The sequence below is a fragment of the Diceros bicornis genome, chromosome X (genome assembly GCF_020826845.1).
Source record: "Diceros bicornis minor isolate mBicDic1 chromosome X, mDicBic1.mat.cur, whole genome shotgun sequence".
NCBI classification, from domain to species: Eukaryota; Metazoa; Chordata; class Mammalia; order Perissodactyla; family Rhinocerotidae; genus Diceros; species Diceros bicornis.
Genome location: NC_080781.1, coordinates 1,178,089 through 1,194,745, shown reverse-complemented (window position 1 = coordinate 1,194,745; position 16,657 = coordinate 1,178,089).

The window sequence follows — 16,657 nt, the reverse complement described above, 5'->3', positions numbered from 1 at the left end:
TTTGAAACCATTCTCCCAGAGGCTGCTTGCCTGTGGATGGCGTGTTTCCCCTGGGAACTGTTAAATCTGGAAACTGCTTCTCCACTCTGCTCTCCTGAACATTTGCAAAGCAAATCAAGAAATGAGATATTCACTTCTTCGGAACCAGCAAGCCTAAGAGACAATTATAATAATTTGTGAAATGTTCGAGGAAAATCCTTTCAAATTTTTGAGCAAAATATCCCTCCTCTGGACACACCTCAAACATAGAAAAAGCAAAGTTCCCACTCATCTGCAGTCCTGATCTTTTGTCCTAGTGTGATATGTGCATGGCTTTATAAATCGTAAATCACTCCCATTGAGTGTGAATGGGGACTGGGAATATGAAGGGATCTCACACCCAGGATTATATGGCAAAGGTGACAGAATTTTGCAGTTGTCATGACAATCCCTAATCAGTTGATTCAAGCCAATTGAAAGGGAGATGATGCTGAGTGGGCCTGGCCTAATCAGGTGTAGAAGTCAGCGTTAAGAAGTCAGAGAGATTCGAAGCAGCAGAGACACCACCTGGTTGCCTCGAGGGAGCAAACTGCCTTGCGGAGAAAGCCATTCCTCAGGGTTTGGCAGGTGGTCTCTGGGAGGTGGCGGCCTCCTTGTGTTTCCAACACAAGGAACCGAATTCTTCCAACAACCAGCGAGCTTGAATAAGTGGCAATTTTGTCGTCATCACTGTTAGTTTTCTAGGGCTTCTGTATCATGGTACCACAAACTGAGTAGCTTAAACAACAGAAATTTATCCTCTCCCAGTTCTGGAGACCAGAAGTCTGAGATCAAGGTGTGGGCAGGTTTGGTCCCTTCTGAGGGCTCTGGGGAAGGAGCTGTTCAGAGCCTCTCTCCTGGCTTCTGGTGGTTTGCTGGCAATCTTTGGCGTTCCTTGGCTTGTAGACGCATCGCTCCAATCTCTGACTCGGTCTTCACATGACTGTCTTCCCTCCGTGTGTGTCTTGTCCCTATGTCTTGTCTCTTCTTACCAGTCATGTTGGATCAGAGCCCACTGTGCTACATTCTGACCTCATCTTAACGTAACTCATTATGACACAGAGGTACCCAGGTCCATGCTAGATGTAGGTGTTCAATGAGGCACTCCAAGAACTGAAACAGGCAAACTGGACGCTTGTTTCTGAACCCAGAGTCAATCTAATTCTGGCTTCCTTCTAGATGTAAACACTTCCATCCAGGTCAAGCACCACCCCACTATATCAGCGTTCTTTTCACTTGGACACAGATTCAGAGACCCCATTAATCTATTCCTACGAGAAACATGCCTGGGCGTGTAAGTATGTGGATCTATAAATGTATGCATATACGTATGCCTGCATCTACCTAGCTAGCTAGCTATCCATCTACCTGTGTATCTATGCATTCATCTATCTGTCCACTCTCTTATCCATCCATCTATCCATCCACCCATCCATTCATTCATTCACTCCTGCATCCATCCACCCATCCACCCGTTCATCCACCCTCCAGCCACCCATCCATCCATCCATCAACCCATCTGTCCACTCATCCATCTATCCATCCATCCATCCACCCATCCATCCACTCATTCATCTACTCCTGCATCCATCTACCCATCCACCCGTTCATCCACCCTCCACGCACCCATCCATCCATCCATTGACCCATCTCTCCACTCATCCATCTATCCATCCACCCATCCACCCATCCATCCACTCATTCATCCACTCCTGCATCCATCCACCTATTCATCTGTGTCTCCATCCATTAACCCATCCACTCATGCATCCGTCCATCTGTCTATCCATCCACCTACCCTCCCATCCTTCCATCCATCCACCCACTGCCCACTCCCCATCCATCTCTCTCCATCCACCCATCCATCCATCCATCCATCCACCCATCCATCCATCCATCCACCCATCTGTCTTCTCATCCATCCATCCACCTCTCCTTCCATCCACCCACTCACCTACCTCTCCATCCACCCATCGATCCTCCTACCCATCTAGCCATCCCTCTCTCCATCTATCTACCTCATAAATCCAACAAGCTCAAGTCTTTATTCAAAACCAACTCCTTTCCACCAGGTGGCGCACCCACCACCCTAATGAACACTGGAGGGAGGTCGGTCGTGTTAATCCTCTGATCTGGTCGTGAAACCAGGATCTTGAGGATCAGTTAATCCATCAACCGTCCTTAGCAAAGACATTAGCCCAGCGGTTTCCCATGACCGTTACCCCATTTATGAAATACACCTTATTCAACTCATTCTCTTATTAGATAATTCTTTATCTATCCCAGAACTTTTCATGCCACATGTGCCTGTCTAGCCCTAAGCAGCACGATAAAAAGAAAAGGGCGTTATGTTGCCTTTGAAGTGGCCACACTACGAGTTACAGACATTGCAGCAAATGTACTCTCTCCTCTGCTGGTGTTGGGGGTTTAATCAGCCTGATTTTCTAAAGGAGATTCAACAAGGTCTATCGACTACGAATTTTAACGTGCCCACCTTCCGTTTGACTCAGCAATCCCACTGCTGGTAATCCATCCTGTAGAATTATTCCCCACAGAAATACAAAGGTATATGTGCAAGTTATAGTTGCATATATATATATGTTTATATATATATAAACACACATGCATATATAGCATGTATATATATATCATGCATATGTGTATTCTCAGCAAGTATAAATGGTATATGTGCAATTTATGCTTCTGGCAGCTTTATTTATGAGACCTGAAATTGGAAACCCAGGAATACAGGGTGCTGAGTAAGCCGTTATAGTACACCCCTATGATGAGTCAGGCATAGATGTACTCACCCAACAGGAAGCAGTGTTACGTGAAGACAGTGTGTTGTAGACGTGTTACAACCCCCCCCCCCGCGTTGTGGTGATGATGTGGTATTCAACGGTGATTTCAGAATGTGGGACCAGCACTTCAGGGTGGGAAAGCTGCAGCACTGTAGAAGACGGAGAAAGGAGGATGAGGGTGGCATAAAGAACTGGAAGCTAAATCAAGGGTGTCCGGTTAGACTGTGGGGGTCAGGGGTGGGGGCAAAAGAATGACCCTGAGGTCCCAGGCTCTGGCCGAGGGTGAGGTGTTGATGTGAACTCTGAGGGGAAAATCAACCGAGAGAAGGTGCAATTTAGGGTAGGAAGGAGACAGATAAGTCCAATTGGGCTGATGTCGGCTTGGAGGCGCTTGACCCTTGATGGAGCTGTTCAGTAAGGTGAAGAGCCCAGAGTGAGTTCAGGGGCAGGAAAAACCATGACAAGGGAGCCACAGCCCAGGACAGAAGGAGGAGAAATTGTGCACAATCCGTCGAACCATCCGTTTATCCCCCAATTCATCTATCCATCCATCCATCTATCCACTAATTCATCCATCCATCCATCCATCTGTCCATCTATCTAACAGTTCATTTATCCATCCATCCATCCATCCATCCATCCATCCATCCATCCATCCATCTATCCCCTAATTCATCCACCCATTCATCCGTCCATCCTTCCTTCCATCCATCCATCCATCCATCCATCCATCCATCCATCCATCCATCCATCCATCCATCTAGCTATCCATCTATCTATACATCCATCCATCCATCAGCCCGTCCATCCATCCATCCATTTATCCATCTATCTGCCAATCCATCTATCCATCCATGCATCCAGCTATCCATCCATTCATCTATCCATCCATCCATCTATCCATCCATCCGTCCGTCCGTCCATCCATCCATCCGTCTATCCATCCATCCCTCTGTCCATCCATTAATCCATCCATCCATCTATCCATCCATCCATCCATCCATCCATCCATCCATCCATCCATCCACCTGTCTGTCCATCCATCCATTTATCTATCTATCAGCCAATCCATCTATCCATCCATGCATCCATCTACCCACCAATTTATCCATCCATCCACCATTTCGTCCATCCCTCCATCCATCCCTCCATCCATGCCTCCATCCATCCATCTATCCATCCATCTATCCATTTATCCATCTATCCATCCATCCATTTATCCATCTATCCACCAATTCATCTATCCGTCCATCCATCCATCTATGCCAGCATCGATGTGTGACACTATGCATGAAATATTGCCAAGCAGGGAAGCTCACCTGAGCCTCGGCCTCCAGTTTTTATTGGTACTCAATCACCTGTTGTCCACATGCCTGCCCTTTAGTTGCCAGCCCCTTCTGGAGTTCAAGACAATATCTTTGGTCTCCATCCTCTCCTGGAGGTTGGAACTGATATGGCATGACTCAAAGCTCCCATCATAAATCACATCATTAAACTGTCCAGTGGCCAAAGCCCCCAGGCTGACAAAGACACATCCATCAAGCAGGACATTGCAGGGGCCTAGAGATCACCTCTCAGGGGCAGAGGGCAATGCCAGACCTCTCTCTGGGTGAGGTTAAGTCTTCACCACACGAAAACAAAGCACGAACTATGATGAGTGCTTTGAAGGAAGATGTGAAAGGTGATATCAACCTAGACAAGGGTGGAGTCCCTTCAGGAGAGCAGGGCGGGCGCTTTAAGGGCGGGTCCCCCAGGGCTTGTTGAAGGGAGTTGAGGGGAGCCTGGCCTCTGGATGTGCTTACAGGACGTTCCGTGAGAGAGATTGCAGAAACCTCTCACAGGCTCCCCAGGAGGACAAGATCCTGGTGGGTCCAGGTGAGGCTGCACCACACAACCAGCTCTCCACATCCAGATGGTGGCTGTGGTTGCATCTCGCTGGGTTAAGACTGGTTTCGTCTCCTACTTCCCCTCGCCCGCGTGGCCTGTCACGCGATCGCAGAGAGAAACACTGCATTTCCTGGAGCTGAACATCTGTTTAGTGAATGCCCTCTTCCTTTCAGTCAAAACTAACTACATTTTCAGTGTGGTTTGTTCTCGTTGTGTAGCCATGGGTAACGTGTCTTCATGTTTTGGTGTCTTCTCCATCATTTCTCAACAACGCTCCTTGAATCCTCTCAACAGCATCCCTTAAATCTCCCTGTTCTTTCCCCCCAAGTCTGCACAGTTAGCACTGGAATTTTTTTTTTTTTTAAATAAAATGTGGCAGCCTCACCTCTGTAGGTCTTTGGAGGGAAACGCATCATTCTTGGTTCTCCTGGGGTCCTTTATCCCACCCTCCCTTTTGCTTTCCTCCACTGCACTGCACGATAGTCATCACAGAACTGTGGTTTGGAGAAACAGAAGCCCGAGGGGTGGTGCACAGGAGAGAGAGGCCACACCAGCCACCAGAAATGGCCTGGGGGGGAGGTTGCAAGGAACAATGATGCGTCCAGCCCTGTTCATGATAAGATCACAAGACTCTAGTAGAGTGCGTGAGAAAGAACCGAGTACCGCTATGGTTTATCGGTGATGGCCAGTGACGTTGATGCTGAGAAATTTGGGGAAAATTTTGGTTGAAAACACAGCCTGATGAGAAAACGCCGGTTCATGTGATGCAAATTCCAGGAGGTAATTAAATGTTGGTGCATAAGTGATATTTTAAGGAGATATACCACCGGGGGGAGGTATTATTTCCTGTGTAAAGAGTAGAAAATCAGATCCTGTGACCATCAGATTAAGGGACGTCTCAGAACAGGAGATAAGGATACAAAACTGAGATCCAGAAGTGTCCTTCCATTGCAAGAGATGACGTCCTCATATTTCTTACCAATGTGCTGGCTTTTGCTTTTCTCTTTAGGGTAACTGGGACATAATTCGGGATACAGAGTAGGGTGCCAGGCCAGGATGAGCCAAACCAGGAAGAAACATAGCCTCTAGAGCAAACTGTGCAGGGATGGGCCATCTGGACGATTCCCGTGTCAGGTGACTGTGAGGGGAGGCCCAGGACAATGGTCCTTATCAGGAGGCCCCTAACTAATGAGGCCTGCCAGAGAGACTGTGAGGGGAGGCCCAGGACAGTGGTCCTTATCAGGAGGCCCCTAACAAGTGAGGCCTGCCAGAGAGGCTCACAGGCAAGGCCCAGGCCTGAGAGGTCGGTGAGTGAAGGCCTCATCCTCTGGGACTGGAGCTTGCCTCCTATAGCTGGACCCTGAAGTGGGAGGGAAGTGTTGCAAGGATTGAGAATACCAGTGACCTGTTAGCTGAATTAGGACTCAATATCAGAGCACCAGCCATCTTTGTTCTCTCCATTCGTCTGTCCATCTGTCCATCCATCCATCTAGCCATCCACCCACCCATCCATCCACACATCCATCCATCCATCTCTCCGTTCATTCATCATCCATCCCTCTATCCAGCCAGCCAGCCAGCCAGCCAGCCACCCATCCATCCCTCCACACATCCGTCCATCCGTCCCTCCCTGCATCCATCCATCCATCCATCCATCCATCTGTCCCATACCCATCTATCCATCCATCCACATCCATCCATCCATCATCCATCCATCCATCCATCCATCCATCCATCCATCCATCCATCCACATCCATCCATCCATCATCCATCATCCATCCATCCTTCCATCCATCCATCCACCCACCCATCCACCCATCACCCACCCATCCATCCATCCATCCATCTACCTGCCCACCTATCCATCCCTTTTATATTTCCACTCTCCTGACTTTAAGGGAAGCATGCTCATCAAAAATATTCTCAAACTCTCCTTCTCCACCCATCTCGTTTTCCATTGAGAGAATTGCCGCATTTGACAATTGCTCTTGACCAAGTGACCACCAACCTCTCCTAATCAACTCCTGCTCACTGGTCTTCTCCTTATTTAAAATGGTAATGTGCTGTTCATCATGGACTTTTACATCAATTTTTATTGTTTTTAAATATTGCATGACATGATCTTCATTATGTTGATTCCTGAGTCTGGGGCACATATTTTTATCGCCTCTCCAAGGAGATGCAATCAACAAACATAGGGAAACTCTCCTCGAGTGTTTTGTTTTGTTTTGTTTTCCCCTGGCAGCTGGGTTGCCAGCACGTCTCCGTCACCCAGCCTTGCAGGACTCCAGGTACCCAACGTTCAGAGGAGCTGTTGTCACACTGGCCTTGCTCAGAGGAGGGGCATCCGTGGGTGTTGAGCTCTGCCATGGTGAGAGGAGAGGTGGGGCTGGCTGTTCATTTCCTGCCTTCTTTCGGTTCTATTTCACCTCATCACTCACCGGGCATCGTGAGGGCACAGTGACAAGACTGACGTGCAAAATTCCTGGGACGTTTAGAACTGGAAGTAGTGTTGGCTGCCATGTCCCCCTTCCATCCTTCTAATCAGGAGGGGCTCAGCATCTGCTGGTGTTGGGACCCCCATGCCCGGGTCTCCCCATAAACCGACCAGCTCCCTAGTATTCACTGCATCTTCTTCCTGTCCCAGGCAGCTGGAGAAATGTCACGCGGGGAGCTGTGGGCTGCCCCAACGGACCTGGGTGTTCAGAAGCACCTGAGCATCCTGCATCCGAGGCAGGGATGGGGATGCAGGACGGGGCCCAAGCCTGGAGCTCGGGCTGCTCCAGACTGCATGCGCCATGTGCTGGTGTGTGGCCTCAGACAAGTCACAGGCCCCCTGGCATCTCAGCTTCCTCCTTTGTCAAGGGAGGGCAGACAGTACGTGAGGACCACGCTGGGTACCATGCTTACAACCACCCTGCAGCAGGGGGCAATTTACTGCTCCTGTAAAACGACACATCCTCACCTCACGCCCATGAGGATGGCTACTATCAAAAAAATAGAAAACAACAAGTATTGGTGAGGATGTGGAGAAAATGGCACCCTTGTGCCCTGTTGGTGGGAATGTAAAATGGTGCAGCTGCTGTGGAAAACAGATGGGGGTTCCTCCAAAAATTACACATAGAACTACCCTATGATCCAGCAATTCCACTTCTGGGTATATACCCCAAGAACAGAGAGCGGGGACTTAAAGAGATATTTGTACACCCCATGTTCATTGCAGCATTATTCACTATAGCTAAAACACGTGTGTCAATTTGATTGGGCCACAGTACCCAGATATGTGGCCAAGCATTATTCTGGATGTTTCTGTGAAGTTACTTTTTGGGTGAGATGAATATTTAAATCAGTGGATTTGGGGGTAAAGCAGATTGGGTGGGCCTTGTCCAATCAGTTGAAGGACTGATGAGCAGAAAGACAGACCTCCCCTGAGCAAGAGGGAATTCTGCCAGCAGACGGCCTTCAGACACAAACTGAAAGTCTTTCCCGCGTCTCCAGCCTGCTGGTTCATCCTACAGATTTGGGCACACACCTCCACAATTGCATGAGCCAATTCTTTAAAATAAATCTGTCTCTCTATCTATAAACCTGATTGGCCCAGCTCAAATCGGGTGTCTGAATCCAGTATCCACCCCTGCGTCATCAGTTGGGGCAGGGGGTTCTGTTAGACAAAGGTGCTGTAGGCAGGTGGGAGGACACCCCCAATCATTTCTGCTGTTGGAACAGAGACCCTCCACCGAAAGACGCAGACACTCCAGAAGACCTGAGACCTTGGAAATACCCCGCAGGCTGCACGAGTTTGCTCAGGATGACCAAAGACCCTATAGACTGTGCCCCCTCCTACCGTCGACCTGCCACAAGGAACAGAGGACCAGCTGTCAGAAATCCCCCCTCTTGTCTAAGTGTGAGGGGTCCACAACCAAATCCCCAAAGGCCTGAAACTCCAGATCTATGTAGTTTGGACAGGGAAAAGTTTTCCACCCCAAATCCCACGCTGGAAAATATGTCATCTTGGAGGTCTCTAGTCTCGAGTATGTGAGACTCAAAACACGCCCCTTCTGTTCCCTTTGTGAAAAAAAATAATCACTTAAAACTAACTCCAGCCAAACAAGAGGTGAATCAAAATCTAGCATTTAAACATGGGGAGGCTATGATACAAAATAATTGGCAGTTGACTATAAAAATTAAAGGGCTAATAAAAAACATTTTAAATGTGCACTATATAAAAATATACATTATTATATATATTAGTTAATATGTACTAACAGGAATACAATGTATTTTAAAAGTACCGTTTAGAACACACTGAATTTGAAATAAAAGACGTAAAATCTTTAAAGACACAGAGGATCTGACTCCGGAATGCCAGATTGTAGCCACACTGCGCACAGGAGGCGGAGGGTGCGGCTGGAACCTGCAGAAATTCTCATCTCACAGATCACGCAAAGGATTCCACTTTTCATAATAACGAATTAGAAAAAAAAAGAAACAGATTCGATACAGTTATTTTTTGCTGCAAGTGCAACTATCAGCAGGGAAAAGTCAACACTTGCAAAACACTGAAATAATCATTACTGAAAACAATTCAAGCAAGGTAGCATCATAAATAGAGAGGGTGAAACATAGTAACACTTTCGACCTTAAACGCAAAAACCTGCAGCTGTAGAATTCACAGCTGTTCGTAGAGTCCCCGTCCACAGAGTCCCCGTCCACACACCCAATTTTCTCCGGTGGGCATTCTTACTAAAATCAGAAGCAAAGGTTATTAAGAGGAAAAAAAAACAGAACAAGAAATAAGGACTTAAAAGAGACGCCCTAGTGAGGCAAATAAAACTATTTTGGAAAAGTGTAATTAACATGAGAACCCCGGGAAATTGCAACTAGAAATTGAAATGGTCACAAGTGTCATAGGTTGCTCCAAAAGGTACTTGGGAAACGCCAGAGACCAAAACTTTATACAACTGCTCTTGCAATATAACAGATATTTAATCACAGCTTTAGTATATGAGATTAATGCACACACCCTCGTATTTCATTTTGATGACATAAAAGGACGCACGACTGCTCATTCCTTTATTTTTAAATAACAGAGATATTCCCGTGACTTTTCGGAATTCAGACAGTTTCTCTCAAGGATTCTTTTTGGCCCTGTGGACGTCCCAGGTGGGGTCTCCTGGCCACAGAGTCTAGTGACGGGAGGAAGGACCCGACTTCACCACCTTTGAGAGATTCCTTTGCCACACAGCCCATGATCCCAGTATTATTGGACTATCTCCTAATATATTTTTTAAAGTGTATGTCTTTTTGCGGGTGGCAGGAAATAGTGCCGGAGAGCCAGCCAGCCTGGCTCCTATGCTCCCACGCAGAATTCCCAACTCCGTCGCTGCCCCAGATTGCACTGCAGATCCAACCTCACCATCAACCCCAAATGCTTCGCCCTGGACATCTTCATTATTTCTCACTCCCCCCACCCAACGACACACGCCCTGGGTCTCCTGAATCACAAACCCTCAGCGCATCCTGAGAAACTGGACTATATCCTAAGAACTAAACATCATTCATCTGCTCAACAGGGTGACCGCACAGAAGAATTGCCCCAAAAACAACAGGGATGGTAAACGCGTTGATTCTTAAATGCAAGAATCATCAGTGGTCTGGGTTTCCTTTCCATATGGCATCTAGGGGCGTGGATAGGTTGCTCACACCTTCCCTGCAAACTGGGGATGGTGAGTGCTGTCCCTGGGGTGTGTGAATGCCAGGGGATGCTGTGTGGGCTGTGGTGGCAGCCGCTCTCCAGGGGTGTAAGTGAAGCGTGACCCTCCCTGGGAGCTAGGTGTCCCAAGGCTGGGCCTCCTGGTGGTGATCCATGCTGGGTCAGAGGACAGAGGGACTGCCAGGAGCTCATAGCCCACCTGTACATCTGTCACCGCCAGATTCTTTCTATCCAGCTGGCCTCCAACGTCTTCATTCACTCATTCCCTCATTACGAAGATGATGAGGACCACAGCACAACAGCCGAGCATCCCACAGACAATGCTGTGGGAGGGGGTCAGCCAGAGACAGACCCCAGAGGGACAGTGTGGGCAGAATCCTTCTCTTAGAGCAAGTCTTGCAGTCTCAGCACTACTGACATTCGGGGTTGGACCATTCTCCGTTGTGGGGCATCCTGTGCACTGTGGGGTGTGGAGCAGCCTCCCTGGTCTCCACCCACCAGACGACAGGAGCACCCCCTCCAGTCGTGATAACCAGAAATGTCCCCAGACATTGTCCAAAGTCCCCTGGGGGGCAGGATCATCCTTGGGTTGCTAACCATTGTTAGAAATAGATATAGATAGATGATAGATAGATAGATAGATAGATAGATAGATAGATAGATAGAAAGATAGATGACAGATAGATACATGGGTAGATAGATAGATGAGAGATATAGATGATGGATACGTGATAGATAGAAAGATGATAAATTAGATAGGTACAGATGATATATAGATGATAAATTGTTAGACAGATAAATAGATAGACAGATGATTGATTGATAGACGATAGATGGATGGATGGATGGATGGATGGATGGATGGATGGGTGGATGGAGAGACAGACAGATGAGGTTCTTTGCCTATTCTCTGAGCTGCCAAGAACGGGGAAGTCTAGGAGGAGGGAAGGAGGGGCCTCTCGCTCTCAACATCTCTGTCTTCACCTTGAGGAGAGGGGATCAGATGGGGTGGCCCAGCCCAAACCCTAGAGGAAAACCCCAAACCACACAGGGGTGGGTGCTTTCTGTGGGTGGGCCCACAACCCCCAGGGAGCCTCGAGATTAACCCACCACCCACCACAAAGTGAGCCACAATCCAGCTTAGACCCCGTGGCCCCTCCCCTGCAGAGAGCTGAGGTCTTGGGGGAAGGAGAAAGTCAGGGAGACGGCCCCTCAGGAGGGCCACATGGAGCCCCAGCCGCCCCATAGTGCTGGGCACCACCCTTGGGGGCAGAGAGGGGACCCCACATTTGGTCTGGAACCCTACGCTGTGGAGTGCTGGAATGATGGAGAGGTGAGTGGGGAGAACGCAGAGCCAGCACGGACAGTTCCCATATACCTTCCTGTGCCCACTTTTCCCATTATTAAAACCTCTTACCTTGGTCTGATACATTGTTACCATTAATGAGCCAATACTGATACATCGTTATTAACTAACATCTGCATCTTATTCACATCCCCTCCACTTTTCCCGAAAGCCCTTGTTCTTCCCCAGGATGCCATCCAGGACCCAGAGGACCCTTCGTCCTCATGTCTCCTGGGGCTCTTGTGGGCTGTGACGGTGTGTCGGACTTTCCTCGTTTTGCTAGCCTGGACAGTTTTGAGGAGTGCTGCTCAGGGCGTCTGTAGGATGCGCCTCTACGGGGATTCGTCTGATGTTCTTCTCATGCCTAGACTGGGGTTGCGGGTTTGGGGGAGGAAGACCGCAGAGGTAAGCTGTCGGTCTCAGCGTGTCTTATCCAGGGTGCACGCCGTCCACACGGCTCATCGCTGTGACGTCAACCTGCTCACCTGGCTGGGGTGTGTGTGTCAGGTGTCTCCACCTCAAGGTTACGATTTCCTCCTGTGCACTCTCTGCTGTTTGCAAGGAAGTCACGACACAAGGCCACACTCAGGGGTGGGGAGGTCTCGCTCTCAGTCTGCGGGATTTTAACAGAAGCTTGAGCAGATGGCTGCTTTTTAGAAATGGGGTAAGGCGAGCAGAGATGATTCTCTTCACACATTGTCTGCTCTTCCCACCCAGCCCCACGGCATGCTAATGGTGTCTGTATTCCACCATCCATGTGGCCTGCCGAAGGAAGCTGTATGTTTAAGTGGCTACTGCAATAGTCCCAGCACAAGGGCTAGGTTCAGACAATCCCAGTGAGAGGAGAGATCCCACACCTAGCCCTGTCCTCCCATGTCCTCACCCCCTGTGCTGCTGCCACGCCATCCACAATTCCACATTAGAGATTCATTCCTTTGGCATTGACAACAGTCCCTAAAGCCCTTATTAACTAGTATGTTAGCAGGAGATAATGATTGACTTTATTTCCAACCAAGACAAGAGTAGACACAGGATGAGGAATTCCAGGATCAAAGGCACAGGAGGGACCTGAATTCTTGGGTCATCTCCACTTCTTGGTGGCTTCAGCAAAGTGACAGCTGAGGCCTCCCTCTCCCGACTTTTCTGGCACAGGGACTCCATAACCTTCCTTCCCCCTTTTCCAGTCTCTCTGCCTCTCCCCAGACTCCTCCCGGCTCCGTCCGAGGCCTGTCTCTCCATCCTCAGGCCATTTGATGCTTTGACTCATGCCCGTGGGAGTAGCACTCCAGAAAGTCTCTATTCTGGCACGGAGAAGTGCTAACAAAGGTGAGAAGTCGTCGTAATGCAGCAGGCACCATAGAAATCCCATTCACAGAGGATTTTAGAGACATTGCTCTCTGTGGTAGCCCGTCTCACGAAGGCTGTCTGCTGGCTTCCTCCCTGTCTGCTTTGTCTCTTCAATCGTGAAAATGTCCCATCTCTCTATAAATAGTAATCATGCAACACATCCATCTCTCATTTTCTCAAAGTGTCTAGGATTTAATAGCACAGAATGCTGTTTTCACATCGAGCACGGGCCACAGTAACCGTAGACAGGTCGATGGGCAGCTTACACCCCCTCTCCCCAGGTGCGAAAACCAGGTCACAAAGGAACCTCCGGGATTCTCCCAAAACCTCAGAACGATTTGCAGACGCCAGTCAGCCTCAGAGGAATAGTGGATTCGAACAGACTGACAGATTTAAAAATTTAACAGGGGATTAGGAGTTCTCATTTGGACTTTTAAAATAGTGCAGGATCAGAGCCGTTGCTCGTCATCCAATGGAATCAGAAGCATGATGTTCTTTAGGAGGAAAAATAGCAAATAACCCAATGCCAGTAAGAGTCTGGAGGTGGGGCTGCCAGCTATTAGCCAGCTTGTCACGGACACGAGCTGCTGAGAGCTTTCCATGCAGCCCCCAGGGCTGGACCCCAAACTGAGGACAGAACTTCCTGCCAGATTGTTGCGTGACAGAGTGCTTCATTTCCGCCAAGGAGAGCGTGTGTGTGTACCTGTGTATATCTGCATGTGTGCATGTGAATACCACGTCTTTATCTTGTGGCACATAAGGTCATTCAGTTTTTAATATCCCACAAGGAAAATATGCGTCCATAATGCTGTTTGATAGCCAAGATATGGAAACCACCCAAGTCTCCATGGATGGATGAGTGGATTAAGAAGATGTGATCTATATATACAATGGAATATTACTCAGCCATGAAAAAGACAGAAATGCTGCCATTTGCAAGAACATAGATGGACCTGGAGGACATTATGCTAAATGAGATAAACCAGACACAGAAAGACAAATTCTGCATGATTCCACGTATATGTGGAATGTAAAATAGTCAGACTCACAGACGCAGAGAGTAGAGTGGTGGCTGCCAGGGCCTGGGAGGTGGGGAGATGGAGAGATGCTGGTCAAAGGGCACAAATTCCAGTTATAAGATGAGTAAGTCCTGGGGATGTAATGTACCGCATAGTGACTTGAACTGTAGTTAACGATACTATATTTCATACTGGAAAGTGGCTAAGAGTGGATCTGAAATGTTCTCACCACACACACCAAATGGTAACTATGTGACATTCTGAGTGTGTTAACAGCTTGATTGTCGCGATCAAGTTACAATGTATACACATATCAAAGCATTACATTGTACTCCTTAAATATATACAGTTTTATTTGTCAATTGTACATCAATAAAGCTGCAAAATACACTGTTTGTCAAATTAAATTGGTGTAGCTTTGGTCTGGCTGCTCCGTGAGCTTCCGGACGGTCTCATGCTGCCAGGATGGCCCCTTCCTGCATCCGGGTCGAAACGCCGCCCCGTAAAGCTTGTCGTCTCACTGCCTCTCGGGGTCCAATCTTTTCACCTACATCAGCCCCCAAAACCTCATGCTCCCTGCCTGGAGGGAAATCAGGGTCTGCACACAGACCCCGGGCCAGGAGACCGAGAGGGAATGGAGTGTTCGCTCTCTCACGGGGCTGCGTCCTTGGCTGGAAGCCCAGACAGATCCCAACAGCCCAGTAAAGTCCACTTGGGCCTCACTCATCCCGCTGACCCACAGGTCTGGTTTCAGTTTTAAGACCAATGCTGCCGTTGCACACACCCTCCCAGGGAACTCGCCCCCACCGGGCCTTAGAAACTAGAAGTGGGGAGGGGAGCGGGGACTTCCTGAGAAAAATCAAATGTGTGCTGTTTACGATACATCCTCCGAGTCAGTTTTGGTTTTTGTTCTTGGATTCGGAGAACATGTCTAGAATCTCGTTATCTGTGTGCGCCATCCGGTCTTCCTCGTGGGTAATCGTGCCGACAAGGGGACCCTCCTCCTGATCGAATATTTCCTGTGCCCAACAGTGTGCGGGCACGGTCTGGGGTCTCAGCACCCACGGGGGGACCCAGCGGGAGACTTGCTGGCCCTGGTGGAGCTGTTATTGCTACAGACGGAGGCGAGTCTATCTTATTCTGTATTTTTTTTAAATAGAGGTGAAATTCACATAACGTACAATTCACCCTTTTAAAATGCACAATTCAGCAGCATTTAGCACATTCGCATTGTTGTGCAACCATCACCTCTATTTCCAGCACATTCCATCCCCCCTAAAGGAGACCCTGTACCTACTAAGCAGTCACTCTCCATTCCCCTCCCCCAGCCTCTGGTGGCCACTAATCCACTTTCTCTCTGTGGATTTGCCTGTTCTGGCCATTTCATGTAAATCGAATCACACACTCTGTGGTCTTTTGTGTCTGGCTTCTCTCACTGAGCATCATGTGTTCAAGGTTCACCCACTTTGTAGCCATGTCAGTGCTTCACTCCTGTTCATGGCTGTGTAATATTCCACCGCAGGGATGGACCCCATTCTGTTTATCCATTCATCCATCAATGGACACTTGGGCTGCTTCCACCTTTTGGCTGTTGTGAATAATGCTGCTGGGAGCACCCTGTATCGTCTCTCTTCTTGACAGATTTACCAAAAAGCAGAAAACACAAAGTTACTGCCTCCCGCGTTCCAGTACCCAGAGACACGTGCCTTTTCTGATCGCTCCTGACTTTGGAGCATTTCTTACACACCGAGACCCCACAGCCCAGATCTAAGGGGAAGTGAAACCGTTTGCCTGGGACCCCGGTCCCCAGGACTTTGTTTTTTTAGAGATTTCGTCAGCGCCCACCTCTGGAGGGAAACGGCGGCCCCCAGATGAAGTGGCTCAGATAGGGCCCTGCGGTCTTGGAGGTGGAGGGCGTGTCACTTCCTTTTCCCTTGCCTTCGCCAGCTTCTCACTAACAACAGGTCTGCCCAGGGCTGCAGAGGGGAAAGGCGGCCACGGGCCAGGAGAAGGTGACAGAGGCTCTAGAAAACGTCCCACCCCGGGCCTGGCATCACTGCCTCTTGGGGTCAGCTTTGCCCAGAAAGATGACACTGAGGTACGTTTGCAGGGTACAGGGTTCTGGACCGGCCCGTGGGTCTGGTCTTTACGGCCCGGGCAAGGACGTGTAGGCATCTCGATTGCCCCCACACATGCTCGGGGCACACGCTGGGCCCGCCGTGTGCCGGGATGGAGAGCAGACCCTCCACCTGCTGGAAAGGCCCCACGTGGACGTGCCTGCGGGTTTGGGGTGGGCGGAGCTGGGCTGACCCCATGTTGCCATCCGGTCCCCCTAAGGTGGTTTTCAACAACCCATCAGCACTGACAGCCGACTTCTCTCTTCCCGTGACTGGGTGTCACAGGACCACGTGATTTTGGAAGACGAAACGTGGGTCCCTGCCACCATGGGCTTCTCCATCACGGCACGCTCCCTCCCGCGAACACCTGGAGGGGCCCACAAAACACACGGTTTCTTGTCTCCCGAGT